General features: G+C 42.1%; 1 protein-coding gene across 17 annotated transcripts in view; it reads right to left on the bottom strand.

Annotated features, from left to right (window-relative positions):
- LOC126336637 (stress-activated protein kinase JNK) overlaps positions 1-21,699 on the bottom strand; it is an 886,954-nt gene that overhangs the window by 728,069 nt on the left and 137,186 nt on the right. The gene's annotated exons all lie outside the window — the stretch shown is intronic.

The following is a 21,699-nucleotide window of genomic DNA, read 5'->3' as shown; positions in this document are numbered from 1 at the left end:
CTTTCGAAATGTGGTGCTACAGAAGAATGCTGAAGATTAGATGGGTAGATCACGTAACTAATGAGGAGGTATTGAATAGAATTGGAGAGAAGAGGAGTTTGTGGCACAACTTCGCAAGAAGAAGGGACCGGTTGGTAAGACATGTTCTGAGGCATCAAGGGATCACAAATTTAGCATTGGGGATCAGCGTTGAGGGTAAAAATCGTAGGAGGAGACCAAGAGATGAATACACCAAACAGATTCAGAAGGATGTAGGTTATAGTAGGAACTGGGAGATGAAAAAGTTTGCACAGAATAGAATGGAGAGCTGCATCAAACCAGTCTCTGGACTGAAGACTACAACAACAACTTATACAGGGTAAGTGAGGAAGAAAGGTACATGCTTTTGAGGAGTGATATTAGTAGTCATCCTGCATAGAAAACTTCATTTGGACATATGCCCCATACCGAATGGTTTCCGTGAAAGAACACATTTAATATCACTTTCGTACGTTTCTCTTGAATACCTCTGAAAACCACACCCTACAGCGAAAGCGTGTCGCAGTAAAAAGTTAAACGACGACAAAATAGGTCCTGATCAGTTTTTCTCTACGACTAACAGTCTGGGCGAAGAGAGCGAGAGAATATTTGAGATCTCGCGAGATGCGCCTGCGCTGTGGCTTAGATAGCTTTTGTAGGCCAGTTCAAGGCAATTTCCCGATTTGATACACCGTAAGTGTCCTGGATCAAATTTTTCCTCTCAATTTCCTCTACACTACTGTCGTACGTCATAAACGACAACAGTGTTTGAATGATACAAAAATAAATAACAATGTACATTAAACGTGTCGTATCTCTGAAATCGTTTTTTGTTCAGAATCACTAGTGCTATCATCCCCCGAATCACCCTTTCCTACTGACTCCCCTGCATTTTAACTCTGACGCATGTGGATGTTATTGCTTTCGGCACTGTAAAGCCCGCTGCTAATAACCGGATATATTACAAATGAAGCAACAGCCGTAATCGAACCATAACAATGTCCTCTGCGATATGTTGATTAAAATTTCAGCCTGAAGAGAGTTTGTTTTCAGTATGTATTAAAAAACACACATTTTCACAGATAAAAAATGGTTTGTATACATGAACGCTAAGGCTATGTCTAACGTTACTGGAACTTTTGACGTGGAAATCGCAATACAGCATATCCAGAGGGCATGCACGTTCATCTTATATCCCTGTTTTGAACTTTGAAAAAGCTCCAATAACTGGCACAAGGGGCATGTGAGCATCATATCGACAGTTCACAAAGACAAGTAAACGCAGTGCAATGATTTCAGAATGAATGGTGACGACATGGACTCACACAGTCTGGGAAGAACAGTAGGCACGGGCTCGAGAAGGATTACACCACGGGAAGATTGTATGACTGTTCGAATGGCTCTGCCGAGTAGATAGCTGACAACGGCTGAAAGCTGGCAGCTGTTACAGGCTGTTGTGTTATCACAAGCCGTCAGGAACAAATTACTGGAAGCTGGGTTGAGATATCGAGTTACTACGCGTCGATTAACCATTACACCACACCACACACAACAGCATGTTGGAGAGCTGGAGTCAACTGGGACACTGAATAGCATTCTGTATTGTTCAATACTCAAGTTTCGCATCTGTTTGGGGCGGACAGATCGACGCCATAGGCGACCTGATTAAAGATCATAGAAAGCAGCGCTTCTCGAAACGCATACCCCTCCTCCACCTCATGTAACCATAAAGAGGACAGATTTGGTAACTGTTCAAGGGAGGCTCTAAATGTAAAAGATGTAACTTAATGCGGATGAGTAGAAAAAACAAATCCGTAATGTTCCATTACAGCATTAGTTGTTTAAACGCCAGGGCGTAACATTACAATGCGATATGAAATGGAACACACATGTGAGGATTATGCTAAGGAAGGTGAACGATCGAGTTCAGTTTATTGAAAGAATTTTAGGGCATGGTGGTTCATCTGTAAAAAACGCTAGTGCGATTCATTCTTGAGTATTGTTCGAGTGTTTGGGATCTTCACGAGGTCGGATTAAAGGAAGGCATAGAAGCACTTCAAAGGCATGCTGTTAGATTCTTTACCAGTACGTCCGGTCAACACATGAATATTACAGAGATGCTTCGCGAACTCCAAATGAGATATCTGGAGGGAAAACGATGTTCTTTTCGTGGGACACACCCGAGAAAATCTGCAGTGCCGGCATTTGAAGCTGAGTGCCGAACGATTCTACTGCCGCCAACATACATCGCGCGTACGGCCCACATAGACAAGCAACGCGAAATTAGTGCTCGTATGGAGGCATACAGACAAGCGTTTTTTCCTCGCTCTATTTGTGAGTGGAGCAGAAAAGGAAAGACTAATGGTGGTATATCTTCCGCCACGCCCCGTACGGTGACTTTACGAAGTATGTATATAGATGCAGTGGTTGAATGCGCGCCAGTTTATAGCCAAGAGTGGTAAACTGTGTTGTCGTGCCCTTCAAGACCAGGGTAATGGTAAATTTCTAGTACGATAATGCAAGATCCTACACTGCACTTAATACCACAAACGAGTTGAGTAATGAATGGATCCTTGATTGGCCTGCCGGCCTCTGATTTGGCACCCATAGAACATGCCTGAGATGTTACGGATAGATACTTTCATACCGGTCTCCAACCAGCAATTATCATGAACTGACACGGCATATATTTAGGCAGAGTAAGAAATCCCTGAAGATGAAATTCAGAGGTTGTCTGATTGGATGCCACATCGTCATAGTGATGATGGTGACGGACATTCATTACGAATGGAATGAAAGTTTTATAACTGGCGCTTCTTGGTTTAACATTCCAGTTCCACAAGTGTTTCAAAAATTATTTCAACACGTATTCGCATTGTTTTCTGAATCTGATTGTACCACAAATTTTATTTATTGGTTTCAGTCTTCGATCAAGGTAAGGATAACATACGCCGCAAAGTTGGAAATGTATACTGATCTACTTATTTTCGTTGTAGTCACCTTCAAGTCTGAGGAAAACGCTCCGCCGCAGATGAGTCTGCTAACTCACAGCTGTGCCCAGGTGTTCGACTCCTAAAAAAAAGTCCGCCCGAATCCTCGTGACGGAAGAAATTTTCACTACTGATATCTGGACAGTAAAGCGAGGAGAGATGGTGCTGTGCAGTTCATGACCAACTGACTCCGCGTAAATGTCCTGCATAAAACTCCTAACATCCAAGCAGTGTATCGTGCACAACTGTCTTGGTTCCTTTGGCCTCTCTTTCTCCCCCCTTCCCCCCCCCCCCCCCTCTCTCTCTCTCTCTCTCTCTCTCTCTCTCTCTCACTCACTCACTCACTCACTCACTCGTGCACATGCACATTATGGTCAATCACATTCAGCAAATACATTTAGGACACAGCTCTCGCACTTCGCGATAGAAAAGCTGTTCCAATTAGGTGGCTGAACGTAGCCATCGAGGTCTCCTAACCAAGTATGACATACAATTTCTTTTTTATTTCTAGGAATGAAGGTAATTCTTACATGGATCAAAGTCGCAACTTTCAAATTTTTCATCTGTAATCCAGTCGGTGCGCTGTTCTGCAAGTAAATCAAGAGCACCAAGATCCTACGACACAATGTCGCTGCTGAAAACTGCTCATTTGTTGCAGATTAACGTAGTAACTCTGAAATACTGATCTGTGGTTGTTGCAAGCAATGATGTGTCTAGTCCTCCTGTCTTTTCCATTGAAAATTTGTGGTTCGATTTGCAAAAGTGGGATCAGGTGTAATTACTTATAGGGCATGTGAAGTTCAGTAGCAGGTAATACAGACAACGCGCAGGATTACCAAAGAGAATCAAGAATTTTGCCCAATACACATCTCACGATGCTAAAATTAGACAAATTCAGGCACATACAGAATGTTACCAACAGTCTCTATTTCCGCTTTCTACATGCGAGTGTTTCAAGTAAGAGAAACAACGATAGCGGCGCACGGACACACGGACACACACGGACACACACACACACACACACACACTGGAGCATCCGCTTGACATTTCTGTGGTTTACCGAGTGTATATACTTAGAAAGACTTGAGTGTACCAAGCTCTACAACGGAGCTCCTCCGAAGTCGAGAAGACGGTGTAGTTCAGAAACAGAAATATTCCATCGACCTTACTGATAATTACCTTGCTACAGAGATCGAGAGCTTCCATACCTCCAATTCAATAATACGTGTTCACCGCAAGATGCCTTCAGAAGACAGTATAGTGGAATTTATTGACTTCCAATTAAGTAACGTAACTGCATGTCACCATGATGCAAGAGCGGTCTTAAAGCAGCCAAAGTGACTGCGAAAAGGAAATCTGAAGGACTGCCGCCAACGTAAAGTGGCCAGTACATCACAGTCGTTAGTACGTTTATGGAGTCCATCTGGCACTCTGGGAATTATACAGAAAGTAAGATATTTTCTTAAAGGTTGTGCTATTTAAAACCGAGGACGCGAACAAATGAAACGATCTTGCCTTCTATACACTCTTCAATCATTTCAGACTGCTTTAACAATCCCACCAGATTCAATCTTACGTTAATGTTGTTTTCAGTTCGAAGACTTGTTTGATACAGCTGTCGACAATGGTATATCCCGTGCAATCTCTTCATTTCAGCATAACTTCTGTACCATACATTCATTTCAACCTACTTATTAAATTCAAGCCTTGGTCTCTCTACAATTTTTACCCCCACACATTTCCCTTCGTTACCATATTGATGATTCCCTGATGCCTCGGGATGCTTCCTATTAACCGATCCCTCTTTCAAACAGGGTGTGTCACATATTTCTTTTCTCCCCAATTTGATTCAGTGCCTCCTCATTAGTTACTTGCTCTACCCGCCTAATCTTCAACATACTTCTGCAGCACCACTTTTCAAAAGCTTATATTTTTTCGTATTTTAACTGTTTATTGTCCAAGTTTCAATTCCGTACACGCCTACTCTCCAGACAAAGATCGATAGAAAAGACTCCCTAACATTGAAATTTACATTCCATGTACACGAATTACTCTTTTTGGAAATCTTTTTCTCGTTCTACATCTGCATTTTATATCCTCGCCGCTTCAGCCTTAGTAAGTTTTTCTGGTGCACAAACAGATAAAATCCTGTTCTACTTTGAGTCTCATTTCCGAATCTATTTCACTCAACATCGCCTGATGTAATTCGACTACATTCCATTACTCTTGTTTTATCTTTGTTGGTGTTCTACTTACAACATCTTTTCTATACAGTACCCAGTCTTTCAACTACACTACCAAGTTCTTCGCTGTCTCTAACAGAATTTCCAAGACATCGCAAAAATTTACGTTTTTCTTATTTCTTCTTCCTAAACCTGAATTCCAACCCAAATTTCTCCTTGGTTTCCTCCACAGCTTGCTCAATGTACAGTCTGAATAACAGCGGGAAGAGAGAACGATCCTTCCTCACTACCTTTTCAGCCACTGGTTCCCTTTCATGTCCTTCGCAACTTATGACCGCTGTCTGGTTTCTACGGAAGCTGTAAATAACCTTTTGCTCTCTGTACTTTATCCATGTTACACTCAGAATTTGAAAGATTGTATTCTAGTCAACATTCCCAAAAGCTTTCTCTAAACCTACAGATACTAGAAATCCGTGTTTGCCATTCTTTGAGCTATCTTCTAAGGTAAGTCATAGTCCGCTCGGTAGCTGCGCAGTCATCGCGGCGGACTGCCAAGCGAAGGGGCCCCGGATCCACTCGCGGTCGGGTCGCAGATTTTCTCCGCTTGGTGACTGTGTGTTATGTTGCCCTTACATTCGCCGTCATCACTGACATTCTCCTAATAAGATGGCTGAATGGGCAAATTCGGAAAGCCAAAATACATATAACATTGAGACCTTCCTCTTTTGAGACTCAAGGTCCAAAAAAGATAAAATATGATATTTCAAGTGCAGACGCAAGGTTCAAAAAATGGTTCAAATGGCTCTGAGCACTATGGGACTTAACATCTATGGTCATTAGTCCCCTAGAACTTATAACTACTTAAACCTTACTAACCTAAGGACATCACACAACACCCAGTCATCACGAGGCAGAGAAAATCCCTGATCCCGTCGGGAATAGAACCAGGGAACTTGGGCGCGGGAAGCGAGACCGCTACCGCACGAACACGAGCTGCGGACGCAGACAGACGCAAGGCTCCTAGATTTTTAAATAGATAAACACTCATATCGTCAGAGTCATTCTTCCCCAACTTAATTCGAGCTCAGAATGTGACACAATTATACGGCATGGCATTCAGCATGTCTGGGCCTTCCTCGGATTCCACCAAGGAACTCGTTCCAAGACTACTCAAGAGCGTCTTACACAGTATTTGCTTAGTTTATAAGACGAGCCGGGCGCATGCCGTCTCCTTTCGCTGGGAATTGGATTTGTTGGCACCCCACTGGGTGAGGGCATCTGGGGTCTTCGCGTTTCAGAGACTACCCTTCGATTTCCAATACGGCCGGGTGGAGTCGCCCATCTCCCCGGTACTTGCGTCCCGCGAGGAAAGTGCAGACACCCTCGGCAGGCGGAGGACAGAGTCTCGCAGCGCGCATCTGCCGGCTGGAGTGGCAGTAATTGGCCAACCAGGCACCAGAGTAAGGAACAATACCTCGCGCTACCGTGCGACTAAAATGTTCCTTTCTTTGCTGATGGATCTGCGACCGAGGAGTATTCCGCAGAACCAACTTCACTATGCTGCACAATGCACGGTAAGTACAAAATTACCAACACAAATAACTGACAGCGTAATGTCAGGTATGTGGACAAACGTAGAAACAACATTTACTAATTAGAATTCTAGGCCTAAGTTTTTCAGCATTGCGTTCGTGCACAACATACAGTGCTAGATCTCTGTGGCACCTCTCTTCAACTACTGTGTATGTAATTTAACATAAAATTTGGCGCCTTAATATCGCTCCTTTTGAATACGCACATAAATTTAAGCCAAAAATGCTTATACCCTACACAAGATGTTACCATGTCAAAACAACTTCAGAAAGAACGTAAATAATAACCCGATGAATTTAGCACAAAAAGTGCTCAAAGATATTTGGGTACAACAATCAGGTGGGCCGATCCGAATCCTGGTGGTGGAACATTTTCACTGCCAGTATTTGGTCGCCAAGGGGAGGAAATGTGGGACGTAAAGTACTTGACCACCAGTCTTTGCGCCAATGTCCTGACTTAAATTCCAAACCTCTCCACAGTGTCTCATGAAGTGGGGGCATGTGACACTGTTGATGGTAATATCCACCCGCCGGATGGAGACGTTAAGCTCGCGGTCCCCTTGATGCAATTCGGGAGGAGTAAGCTATCTGCCGACACCGAATTTCAATCTCTCCTTTCCCTTCCTCCATGACAATACAGATCCAACATCACGCTTTACAGTCACCACAGTCATCCAGATGACAAAGATACACACTTCATAACAGATCGGAGGAAGGCTATGGCAAATCACCTCCACTAGGACCCGGCGATGCTGGATTCCTGGAGCTGCTCCCCTTCGTTCATTTCCTGTGTATTGGACTGCTTTGAATTCAATTGAATGACAAAATGATGCTCTAAGAAATATCTCGGAAGATCTACGTTCATATTAGGTTTCATGTACTTTTCGTTCCATAGATCCACAGTCAGATCCTCGACAATAATTACACAGGAAAAGACATTTGCTAATGCACCTTCCAGATAACATAAATTGGTCCTCATGGAAGTGAAAAAGTAAAAAAAAAAATGTACACATTTCTGTTTAAAGTAGTAACAAAGGTATAAGTGCAAATAAAAAAAGCGCGCACTAAACATAGAGTTCTGACAAACTTCAACAGCTCGGAAACACACACACTATCTCAACAGCTACTCCCTAGGCACATACTGTGACCAATAAATCCTAAATATCTACCAAAATAGACGTAAGCCATCAAACTTGTATTTTTTAATTTTATACAAAATGTATATATTGTGTAATCAGGATTACTTGAAAATGCAATTTGCAGAAAGGAGACTGGTCATCAGTAAATAATGAGCCAGAAAAATCAGTGTGCAGCAGAAAACACACACGTAGTATATCATTCACTGACCTAATGCACGCTACGGGCCCATCTGTAAAGAAGCTACTGAACAAATTTGTCACGAAACACTTAAACGTACAATATACTCAGGTGCATATGATAATTCTTAAGCTATTGTAGCCGTGCACCATCAATGAGAAAATCAGTTTATAGCATCTATTTACACTTATCACAATTCTAAACTGAAGATGTACAGAAGTCTTATTTTATGTAAAACATTATTCGATAATATAATACATTCATCAGTCGGTTCTACTCAGAAATTGATCAATGAAATATAAGGAGGTGGCCATCAAAAAATTATTTAGCTTCCTCTTAAATTGAAATTCATTAGTTCTTAAAATTTTGATGACTGCAGGCAAATTATTGAAAATGTGTGTTCCTGAGTAACGGATAAAACCAAGTGGCATTAAGTCTTTGTGATGAGTGTTCGTATTTCTAGTTTTGATCTCATGAACAGAGCTGTTAGTTTGAAAAAGAGATATATTACTTACGACTAATTCCATTAAGATATATTGGGAAGCAGCAGACACTACCCACAGTTTGGCTTCACCAGGCCTACAGTTGAGTGACAGAACGGGTACTTTATATAAGCAAAAGAAGGAATGAAAGAAAAGAAGTAGAGATTGATATATGTGGATTCGAGCAGCTCAAGACCACATACCACAGACGGATTTTAAATTTTCTTACAGAAATTCGCTTCATCATTTCCGAGTGATATTGCAGAGGCTGGAAGGGAAGTACTAGCGTTACTCACGTATTCTAGTGAGCAACTGAATTAGAGGCAGCCATCATGTTGGCGAGGGGGACAAAGAAAGAAAGAGTGGACAGTGTTATTCTCTAATTTGAAAGTGCTAATATTTTCAATGAAAAATGGTAAGGTAAGGCTCTCTTCAACGCCACACTGCTTTAGTAGGCATGTTATTATTGGAGGTGGTATGCCGTTGCCTTCCTCCGAGCTCTGGACTAACTGACCCAGCCAATTACAGGGGAACCTACAGTTTAAGGTGGACTTCGAACCATGGTGTAACTCCGCATGAATTACATTAACAAACATTGGCAGAGGTGAAAGGAATGGTAAGTGACCAACAATACTCGTAGGACTGAGTGAGGATCGATATGCTGACTTTTACTCCTACTCTGGCAACTAACCACTAAGTGACCGAGTATAAATCTGTAATACCTCCAAAATAAAATAGAGAAAATTGTTAACTGTATAATAATAATAGTATTTGCCAGTGTAAATTATTAAAACTGATAGAACTTAACCTTACAATAAAATGTACACAATTTTCACGTAGTGTGACCAGCGTAAAACTTCACTGTACTTCTACAAACGGGGCATTACAAGATAAACTTTATCTGAAAGCTAGCTCAGTACAAGAACTGTATTGGTTTTCACTAACGCTTTGTACCGCAAATATTTGCAAAGGAAGGAAAATTAGTAATAAATCTGAATTGCAAATTATACGTAATACAAAATCTGTAGCCAAAAGGAGCATAATTTTACAAAATACAAGAAAGTTTCTTCGAGATTTTCAACGGATAGAAGTCGGATTCTTCAATTGCAACTGAGTGGCTTAAGATTGGTAGGTCTTTTAAGCTAGACCAAAGCAAAGCTATAATGCATACTAAATGTCTCAAAAAATTAACTTTTGTTTGAGAGCCACAGCAATTCATACAATGGTAGTCCTACCGTGTTAGACACAGAGAAACCATATCCTCCACTGGCAGGCGTAGTTTCATTGCGCAAAAACGCGTAATAACAAATACGTGTGTTTTCCTTACGAAGGTTCCATCGTCTCTACCAGTCTCCAGCTACAATCTCCTAAAGTGGTAATGAAGCAGACACTACTGTTTCACACCAGTGAAAACAAAAATTAGAGAGAACAGATGTTTATTTTGAAATGTAAGAAAGCTCCACTTAACCTACTTCTTCAAAGATTTATGCTGTATATGTTGAACCCAAAGTTGATTCTCCTGGCCGCTCTCCAAATATTTTGGGATATTTGGCATGTGGCTTCCAACGCTTCTGAAGGGACGATTTACTTTTATTTCGCGGTCGTCTCAAGTTCTAGGTCCTCAGACAGGAATTCGAGCTGTCGTGCCCATCTTAAAAAAAGCTATTCCTACACTGCCAACATTTTGCGAATTTCATCTCCGGTTCTGTCCGCACCACGTTTTTTATTTTCTCATTTCTCCGCCTCCTAAATTCCAGAACACAAAAGCGCCCATCAGAGTTTTTATTGGCAGGTAACTCAGCATAAAGCATTTTGGCTACAAGCCTCGAAGAAGAAACTTCCTTGCGTAGACAACACTACGTGCTGCGCAAAGACAGCTCTGTAAATAGTGTTTATTAAAGAAAACACTTGTTATCTTTGCATATAGAAACGAAATGTGGCGCAAGACACAGTCTATACACTAAATGCTGTTTTATTGTCTGGTCTAACCAACCAGTGTATGTGTAATAAAAACGGTCGCTCCCTTGACAATGCGTTAGCAAACGGAGGCTTGACGAGAACAGGAAAGATCTCACCGCCCTCCCCACTCCTCCTCCTCCCCCCCCCCCCCCTCATCCCTCGTCGTCACCACCACCGCCGACCAAACAGTCTCTTCCATTCAAACAGGAATTGAAAGTTAATCCCCTCATCTCTGCTTCTGGCATTAAACGGTGGTCTTACCCTTGGATTCGTACAGTACAGGCTTTTTCGCTGCTTTCTGTCTTCCACACGAAAGACGCGCTTGTTCCAGCTGCGTATTTCTTCTAGATTTTCTTTTATATTTAGTACGTTTAATTTTATCTGATGTTTTTCTCAGGAATCTAATTTCAGTTGTTTCAATAATAGATCTCATTTCTCCCTAACTTCATAGGAAAATCTTACAATCAATACAACAGCACTGGCTTGACATCATTTGTGTGTCGTTTCTCGTTTTGTTATTGAGCATCTGTTTACAGTGCAAAACATCAGTCGGAATTTAACTTATTTCTCAGACCTTTATCTTCTTCATTAGAAATCAAGCATCCTAGTTAAATTTGCTACCTGCTTGACAATGTTACTGTAAGCTGAAATCTTTGAACAGGCTCGACATTCCCCTTAACTGCCATCACCTTAGATTTCTTAAAGCTAATCACTAGAATGTATATCAAAACTGAGCTTAAAAGTGATGCACAGTCAGTTGTACGTCAAACTCATTACCTGCAATGACGACCTAATCATCAACTAATAAAAATGTTTAAAACTCTGATGCCATTCTTGAACGATTTATACTACTTTTTCAGCCTCTCATACCTGCATCAATACTGGTACTGAATAGGTTTGGTGACGGAGGCCATATTTGTCTCGTCTCCTGGCTCATGCTCGCATCCGCTGATAATCTATCCCATGGTAGTTTCCATACATTTATGATTACCGTTGCGCTGAGTGTGAATCAGTTTCGATTCAGTGGGGTTTAGGAAAAAACGGGGCGATTAGTGTACTGATACTTCTAATCGAAAAGCAATTACAGAAAAATAAACCAACTTACATTGCATCTGTAGACATAGAAAACACATTTTATAATATTACCCTGTACACGAGATGTTCGTAGTTCTGAATAAAGGTCTAAAACATAAACATGCAAGTGATACTGAGGGGAGGGAAAGGATACTTTAGTCCAAATTTAGGTAGCTCTCTCTCTCCTTCTTCGTGACTGTTCAGTCTGCTCCTTTCTTTTTCTGCCTTTGTGTCCTACCATCGTGGCTTCGTGTTTGGTTTTCACATTATCCCAATACTTTTAACTTCCCTCCCTCCGTATTTTACAATCTCGTATCCTTCCCCTCTCACTTACATACCTCCGCTACCGCGCTCCTCCTGCCTATTCATTTAGATTAACATTTCGGTTCATCTTAAGAATGGGAAGTTCACTGAATAGTTATTTCCTATGTCACCACTAGTTCGTGTACTTTTTATTTTCTAGAGTATTTTATTCTATTCCATTTTTTTTTATTGGCTCTGTTCAGGATTTACTTTATTTAAATCCCCTTTATACTATCAGCGTCGTCATTCACTACTTTCACTAAATTTTAATCCCAAGCCAATCTACAGTGCGGCCCACTCGCTTCAGCTTATAGGTTGTCTACAGTAGTATCTGTTAACCACTGTAACTCACGTCTGTCATCACTAATCCATCTTCTCACCGCATATTGCCGTGGTTTGATGAGTTTCTCTTTGGTTTCTAACCCTGCGCGTAACTTAAAGGTTTTCACTTGCCTTTCAGGCTTTCCTATGTTCATATTTAATGATTGTGGTCATCGCTTTAACACCATCATATCAATGGCTTTAAATATGACTAAAGCGCTCTCCGCCATTCAAGGCAAGTGAATCACGCTGCTTCTCAGCTTTAGCTCATCTATCCCATTGATCGGTGCTAGATAGTTTCGCGAATAAACTGTTATGTAACAAGATAGTTGTTACTAATTATAGATAATCTGAAAATGCGCTACTCGTGCGAAACGCTTCATTATCCATAGAACGCTTTCAAGAGAGACTGTTTTTCGTTGCTGGAAAATAGAGGCACAATGGTTTCTATGTACCAGCTGCGGACCAAGGATTCAATCCCTGTGTGGTGCTGTTGATCTGCTGAAGGTGTTCAGTGTGATTGGTGCCTTTGGTACTAAATGATCACTATTTTTTGATTCATTCTTGAAACTATTCGATGCTTTAGTATATGATAATTAAACCAATAAGTTGTGTTAATGTCATGGCACCAGTAAGACTAGTCAGTAAGACCTCGGAATATTCATAATTGCTCAATACGAGCACGGCTGGTTTAAGGCACAAGCGACACAAGCCACAGTTCGGAGTTCAAATGGCTCTGACCACTATGGGACTCAACTTCTGAGGTCATCAGTCCCCTAGAACTTAGAACTACTTAAACCTAACTAACCTAAGGACATCACACACATCCATGCCCGAGGCAGGACTCTAACCTGCGACACAGTTCGGGGCTTCAGGCTCGGAGGGGATCCCGATGCCCCACAAATGTAAATTTCTATAGAGAATAGATCACATTTTGTGATGGCCTCTTGATGCGTCGAGATGAGAGGGTTGCCAGGGGCGCCCACGTGTGATATTTGTATACAGCGAGTTTCACTATTAGTAGCGAAAACTGACACTGCTGAAAGTGTATGAGGGGAAAAGAGGTAGGGGCAGAGCGTCAAATGATATGTCGCTTGTGTGGAAAAATGTCTCGAACTGGACCTGAATACAAGATTTAAATTGTGTTAGTTTTTTTGACTAACTTTTAAAAACAAAATTTGTTTTGCGACGTTTGCTTATGAAAAGGAGCCAACGGCCTTCCGGCAGTGGTGACACCAAAGTTAAGTGCTTTCGTGTTTGACTAACACTTGGCTGCGTCACCGCCTGGGTCTGCCGTGTGCTGTTGGTAAGCGGGATGCACTCGGCCCTTGTGAAGCTAATTGAGGAGCGACTTGACTGAGAAATAGTGGCACCGATCACTAAAACTGACAACGGCCGGGAGATCGGTGTGCTGACCACATGCCCCTCCGTATCCGCATCCGGTATTGCCTAGGGGCTGAGGGTGACACGGCGGCCAGTCGGTACCGTTGGGCCTTGAAGGACTATTCGCACAGTGTTTGATTTTGTTTATGAAAAAGAGTTGCAGTCTTCTTCAACCTCCTTAAAAATTTTCAATCATTTCAAGTTCCAATAAAAACATATTTTAATCTCTTTTGAAACTTCCTTGCCTGCGAAAGGCAAAGGTCTCGAGTTCGAGTCTCGGTCCGGCACACAGTTTTAATCTGCCAGGAAGTTTCATATCAGTGCACACGCCGCTGCAGACTGAAAATCTCATTCTGAAAATGTCTTTTACCCACTTAAAATTCATACAGCATTACGGAACCTACTGGCATTACCACCATGGAATGCGGAATGTCGGTACATTGGTCTGATTGTTACATACAGCGCTCAAGTGAATTGGGGTAAGATGACTGAGCAATAATTGAGGTCTGGATATGTTAGCAACTTATTCCTTCATCTTTTACAAATGAAGTACACAATAAAACATGATTGCATCCTCGATCGTTTGAACATAAAGAACTGAAGTTTCCGACAGTTGTATAAAACAAAGTGGTAACAAATCATCCCGTCACCATGGGTGCTTTTCACTGGACTTGAGAGAGTTTTAACAGAGTTTATGTCCTCCGTAGGAGTTAACCACTGCCTGTTACCTATATGGTCTGCTTCGTGTAAGTCTACTGAGACCACCCTACGGTATCCGTTCTCATTCTTCAATGAGAACCCGTGAGAGTTCTCGTACAGTCTGTTGTGGAACAGAATTATCCGAACACGTCTGTCAAGCATGCTGCACAGGTGACCGACGGGGTTTAGATCGGGATTAACCTCCGGCCATTTCGTTACTTCAATGCCCAGGTTTCGCAATACATCCCTACTGACGCCCGCCACATAGGCCCAGACACAAGGAAAAAGTTGGGGACCATCATATGCAGCAGCCACTGCATGCTTCAACAGGATATGTTCGATGTACTGCCTGGCCATAAGGCGATCATGGCCAACGACACGTCACGACACGTATGGTCAACACTGAAGTTTTCCCACATCACAGAACCTTGGAAAATCTGTCGATTTGACAGGTGCCGCTCATCACGGGTCTCCGCACACGAACACTACTATCACCTTGCATCACAGGATACCTGAACTCGTCTGTGAATAATATGTATCGCCAGTGACGAAGTTGCCAGTTGAAGTGGGAGCAGCAGAACGGAATGCGAGCTGTAAGATGTTGCCATGTCATGCGGAATACTCTTAACAGGACGTCTGGGTCGTAAGGTCCTTTCTCGTAACCTGTTCATTACAGTCTGATCGGACACAGCGGTTCCTGTGGCGCTTGAGAGATAGTCTTGCAGTGTTCTGGTGGTATCCATACGAAGCCGCAAAGCTCAGATGCCCCAATATCAGTTTTCACGTGGGTTTGTAATGCGTCGGCGACGTTGTCTAAACCGCCTTGCGTTCTGACCTGTCTCCCCGCACCATGTCCAAAGTCTACGGATGACACGTGAACAGACATTGGCACCTGCAGCAGCACAACTGAAAGTTCATCCTTTTTGGATCGAACGGAAGCAACTCGCATTGCATTAAGTTGTCGTATTGTATGTGTTTGTTGACTGCAACGTCCACAAATGACAACTGCCATCCGTGAATCTCACTAGAAAACACTGGGACACCGTTACTGATTTCCTTCTGAGGGTTCCCTCACTATAACGCACAACACAGCCAACAGATGGCGACTGATTTCAATTGTTGCCTACATTGAAAGCAAAGATAACGAGCCATGCAAGAAGGCCACAGGTACTGCCTGCATCAAAATGGATTGAACATACCGGACGTTTATACAAGAGTTTTTTGGACAGTGTGTTTTTACGTCGTTCTCAGAATTATTCCATAATTTTAACGTACCCAAGTACACATACACTGCTCGTGTATCAATTTTTATACGGGGTAATCTAAAACAGCAACATGATCATTATTGCTTAAGCTACCGCCATTCCCTCATTCTCCCCTACACTATGTTCCAATGTCTCAGCGAAAGCAAAAATCACAGATAAAGGTTTGGGAAATGAATTCGCCACAGCTCTACCACAGACATCGTTCTGACCGTTAGAAAGAACTATATACACAAATCACAAGAAAATAAAAACCGGAAAGGCCGCATAACATTTGAAGGGAGAATTGCTCAGTGTGGAAATAATTGGCTGATTAAGGATAACGGAGATCCTAACATCTCGCCAGCGATACTCTTCGGTAGATGACGGAGGGAACAGGAACCATGAAATAATCAACATAATTATGGACGTCGACGTCAGTGAGTGAGTGAGTGTGAGTGGTGAGTTCAGTGGGGGGGGGGGGAGGAGTAAAATGCAGATGGAGTAAGATGTTCATCTGGCACGCTGCGAGTTGCATGTACAGTGAGTAGCAAAGTATTCAGACACCTACATACTTGGACTTTGTATTTTGTTCAGGAGACTAATTACTTTCCCTACCAGCACGTACGCTGCACATCTGTAGTACTTATTCTTCCATTTGAATTTCTACAAAAATTTATAATAAAACATTCGGAATCAAATCAAATGAATCCTGTAATTATCTGTAGCATTTTTTAAAATCTTGTAATCGATACTGCTATAGTTGACACTACCTAGTTTTAGTAGAACTTGGAATAATTTGTACTGAGCTGTGGCGGTTTGCATAGTGCAGTATCATAAGGGTCTTAGCAACATGTACAAAAAAGGATAGCCAGACGGGATGCGCGTACTCAGCAGAAAACTTCACCGCGCAGCAATAATAGTCGGAGCGGACACGAGAGAGTCACTACACCAGGGCAAGAGTCTCGTTATGAGCTACGCCATGGTAAGGGTTTTTAGTGTAACTAGTGCGCACCACAGCCTTATAAATGGTAGCAATTTTGAAACATTCGGATTCCAGCAGCACAGCCACGACGCCAACGTCACGCCAGACTAGGAGACGACTGGGCATCGCCAGCTGCAACCATGGGTTCGAAACCGGATCGGACCAGTCTCCTCGTGGAACCTGGCGCCACAGCGCCGCTTGCTTGCCGTTCGTGCCTACCGCCGTCCATTCCTGCCAGAGGGCAACGGGTCGTGACCACTGCATGGCAGTCCTCCTCAGTCTTTGCGGTAGACTCCACCCGGCCTGAGCGGCCTAAGTGTGGGCATCTGCCACTGCAGAAAGCCGTCGCAGCACGACACGGAGCAAAGGATAGCGGTTATCGCTCAAACCGGTTTTCGGTTGTACAGGTTTCAACGCTAGTTTAACCTAACTACTAAAACGGCTCAAAATAACCGTTTTCTGAAATAACCGATTTTCGGTTTTTCATTCATATTATTTCCTGTGTTAGACGTACAAATCAAACCACGATTGAAAAATTTTGACTCCGTTGTTTCTAGAAACATAGACTCAAAAGACTAAAATTAAATAGGCAAATAGAAGAGAGTCAGTCAACCGTTCGCTTCTTTTCGCGTAAAGTGGTAAGTCATTTAATACTACAAGAAATTCACTGTTATTCTCCTAGTGATTTCTTAACTTTCTCGAGAAACATTTTGTGATAGAGGATCATACAACTATTTTAGCAATAGGGATACTTCAATGCTGAAGTGTGAAAGCTATTTTCCGTGTTGCTTTGTCCTTTTTCAAGGGCTGTACGCAGATGAAGACATCTTACGTAGACACAGTCAACAAATCAGCCACTTTCTTTTTTTTTTATTGCACATTATGAACGAATTCTTAAGTTCTAAGTTTTCTCCTTCTACGTGCGAGTTTGTAGTGGCTCCGCCTATTTTTAATTTTTTATATGAAATTTAGCATTGTATACAATTTGTAACACGTTTCGTAAAATACTTCCAGACTAGGGATGGTGGCGCTATCATGTACACCAGATGGGGCAAGTCTCGCAATGCATGTACACATTTACCGTCGAAAAGGCCACGCTAAGTCGTAACAGGTTCACTACTATTTTAGCAGTGTTGTACCACTTTCGTCAGTTTCGTATGCCACGTCTTTGTTACTTGTTTCTGTCGGCATTGTTATTAAAATAGCACTGATCGCTTTTCACATTTTATACAATAACACCATATTTCGAAGTATTAGAAAATTCGCGAATAAAAATTGATCTTCCCTTTTTTTTAAAAAAAGGGTGTATTTAAAAATAAAAATTTTTAGCTCTGCTGCTATGGCTAATTGATTCGGTTTTCTATCCACTTCTTAGTAAAAAAAAAAACACCTGTTATAACTGATATCTAAAAATATCAGTATTGAGAACTAAAAATACCGGTATCGGTTTTAACGGATCTGTTTTTGCCATTCATGCATGGAGCGCCGCTGGCGTTACGGCCGTGGCCCACTGTCTGACCATCGGCCGTCGCTCGCTCTGACGTCAGCATCGCGGGGCGCTGAAGCTGTTCTCGCTACGGCGGAAGCTGCCGCCTACGAGCCTTCGCCGGCCTGTGTTCCTAGAGTGGGTGTGTCTGCCTCACACTGCTGGCTAAGTGATTTTTATCTTAAGTTGCCTAAGTATTGTTTTCCCGTAATCAGTGCATCTTCCGGGCCGCAGCCCCGGTCACCACCATCAATCATCCTACTGATTGCTGCAGGCACTAATCAAATTCATGAGCAAAGAAGTAGTAGTTAAAATATCGTGGCTTTAAAAACCGTCATACACAACGACGGGAAGGCTAAGGAAACGGATTCTGAATGAATGTGTGTGTGAGGAGGGTAACAAATAAAAATTTAAAAAAATCAAATCAAAGTGATTTAACCGAGTTTCACACTGAAAGACGGCGTATTCTTAAGCATTTTAGAATGGTACACATAAATAAATATCAAAACAAATTGCATATTTATCTCGAGGACTGAAACAACTGTCCCACAGTCGAAGATGATTTCTTTGTTATTTATCTGAATATCTTCTCCCAGGGCAACGTGTCCAAATGGAATTAAAACGTTTTTAGATTCTAGAGTTAATTGAAAATCCGAAAATCTCAGCGCAGAAGCTAGTAGTTGAGTCGATAGGAGTTTCATGTACTCTGTGAGATATACCTAGATAGCTCAAACGTACAACATTTGCCACGAAAAGCAAGAGTCTAGGTTTGACTCCGACCTGGCACACAGTAAGGATCTTTCAAATAAGTGCACAGCCCACAGCAGAATGAAATATTCATTCTGAACAAATAATGCATGCAACTTGTACGTCAGTAAGTTCACAAGCGAATTATATGAGGTTACCCCATGGCTCTAGCTGCACAGAGTGATGAATGGTTTCCAGACAATGCCAGTCGAAATAATGTCTTACTGTGCGCTCTGCGACTGCTAAAAATGAGTCGTGTGATAAAAAATTCCCCTGACTGTGAGGTCAGAGGTGTTATTCGATTTTTTAATGCTCGGAGATTGAATCCTGCTAAAATTTACGTTCAACTAAAGGAACTGTTTGGTGCTACAGTAATGAACGAAAGAAAGGTGACTGAAGTGGTGTCAGATGCTCAACAACGGACGAATAAATGTGAACGAAGAAACTTGACCTCGACCTCTATCAATCATCACAGGCGATTTGGAGAAATAAGTGAAAAGAAAGACTCAACCCTAGACGAGTGACACATTCTTCGATCTTCGCTATGAGAACCTGTCTCCGGAAGTCTTGAGACTATCGCCCGATTTGTGCTGCGCAGTGGGGCAACTGAATGAGCTTCAAAGAACACAAAGAATGGCTGCAGCTATTATCACACAGAGGAAGTATACTTCTTGGTCCATTTCTTACTGACGGTGAAACATTGTTGGTTCACTTTTACCCCAGAGGCCAAGCGCCAACCGTCGAGCAGCATCATTCCTTGTAATCCAGAAAAACGCGAAAATTCAGATGCTATCAACACGAAACACATGCCAACGATTTCATGTGATCGTAAGGGCGTCCTCTTGATGAATTTCGTGTCACACTGCGCTACGTTCAGTGCAGACCGACAATGAGACACGCTAAGAAAACTACGGTGATAAATCCGAAATCGCAGGTAAAAGAATGCTTTTACGACAATTGCAGCTGCACCCGTATGTTTGAAGGATCAATATGAATGGAAAATTTTTAATCAACCACTCCACATTCTAGCGATTTTACCTTAATGTGATAACAATGATAAATAAAAAGAAACGTCGGTCGTTACTTCCTCGATCTCCCTCCTTAAAATTTGCACGGTTACAGCGCCCGGCGTAACAAATAATTCCTCCTGTGAACGTTTCGTAGCCCCCAGTTAAGAAACGGGAAATTAAGCTAGTTGTCACACGGATCTCCGTGGATGTGCGAAAGTATTACTGCCTTATAGCGTGGAAATTGCGGGTTGGAGTCCCCTGTCGGGCTTGAGTGTGGGTGTTAATAAGTTCTGTTTCTGCGTGTGTCCGACATAAACGAAGAATGTGAAATCGAAATATGACATCCAATATTAACGATTCAAGGAGTACAATGTGTGCAGAGTATATTCAACGACAACTAGATTTCACTATCTAGGTTACATTGTAAGGTAACAGTTTGGCGTATGTAATAGCTAATATCGTAAGCTCCATGAGGCTCATCACGGACATGCCGCAGTTTACAGGAAACTTGCCGCTCCAGAAAACTGTAGTGAAATGCACGAAGACCTGCAAATGATCGACGGAATAACTGATGTATTCGATACCGCTTCACCAGCTCACACCAACTTGGTACCTTACAATGCAACCTAAACTTCGGGCTGTGCTACAGATCAGCTTGCACGATAACTCTTACATCAAACACTGATTTAGACGCAAATGAAATCAGTGGTCTGTTTTCCTGTTTGCACCAATATTGCGTCACACGTCACATCATCATTACGTTGAGGAATGAAGCTGACATCGGATATAGGTAGATTCAGTTGATCCGCGTTCACAATTCGTGCAGTAACGTAAATAAATTAAATGTACTGCAAATAAACAGTCGCAAAGATGCAATACTCTACGACAACAGAATTGGCGATATCACTGAAAGTAATATAAAATAAAAACTAGGTGCGGGAAAAGATTTACTGGAAGAATCCTAAGAAAATTTGATTTACCCAACAAAGTATAGTGTTACAAGGTACTCGTTCGATGGATTCTTGAGTACAATATGTCAATTTAAAGCCCTAAGCACGTATACATAGAACAAGAGCTGGAGAAATTTAAAGAAGAGCAGCACGTTTCGTCACGAATTAATCTGTGTGAGAGCGTTGAGGAGTTGCTAATCATTTTCCGGTAGCAGAAGATACAAGGGGAGTGTTTGCACCACGGCCGGAGAAGTTCCAAGAGCGTAGGTATGTTTAATGTACGCAACACGCAACTTCCTGTTACAAACATGGCACAAAATGATCACGAAGAGAAAAATAAAAGTAATTAGAGCCTACATGGAGGATACCTTACATTACCCACGAATGTCGGTCGTTACTTTCTCGATCTCCCTCCTTAAAAATTTTTTACGGTTACAGCGCCCGATGTAATAAACGCTTCCTCCTGCGAACCTTTCGTAGCCCTCCGTTTAAAAACCGTAAAAGTTGTTACACGGACATCCGTGTGATGTATGAGAGTGTTACTGCTTTACAGGGTGGAGATTGTGGAAAAACGACGGTGGCGGCTAGGGCAGAGTGAAATGACGGTGGTACGAGGCGTGTTTTTTTTAAGTAAGTACCGTTTTGAAATTTAAAAAAAAAAGACGTGCTAATATATCTCAATAACTTTATTTTTACATGAAAGCCTGTACCTTAATCTACTTTTCTACATAATTTCCGTCAATATTGAGGCACTTATAACGTTGTACCAATTTTTGAATACCCTCCTCATAGAAGTATGCCGCCTGACTTGTTAACCACTGCAACACCAGTTTTGACTGCGTCACCGTCTTGAAGACGCTGACCGCCCCGGTGTATCTTCAAGTGCAGGAGCAGATGATAGTCACTGGGCGCAAGTTCGGGGCTGTACGGAGGATTATCTAGAGTTTCCCATCGAAAAA

Source organism: Schistocerca gregaria, chromosome 2, assembly GCF_023897955.1.
Source record: "Schistocerca gregaria isolate iqSchGreg1 chromosome 2, iqSchGreg1.2, whole genome shotgun sequence".
NCBI lineage: Eukaryota > Metazoa > Arthropoda > Insecta > Orthoptera > Acrididae > Schistocerca > Schistocerca gregaria.
This window is presented reverse-complemented; position numbering and strand designations above follow the sequence as displayed.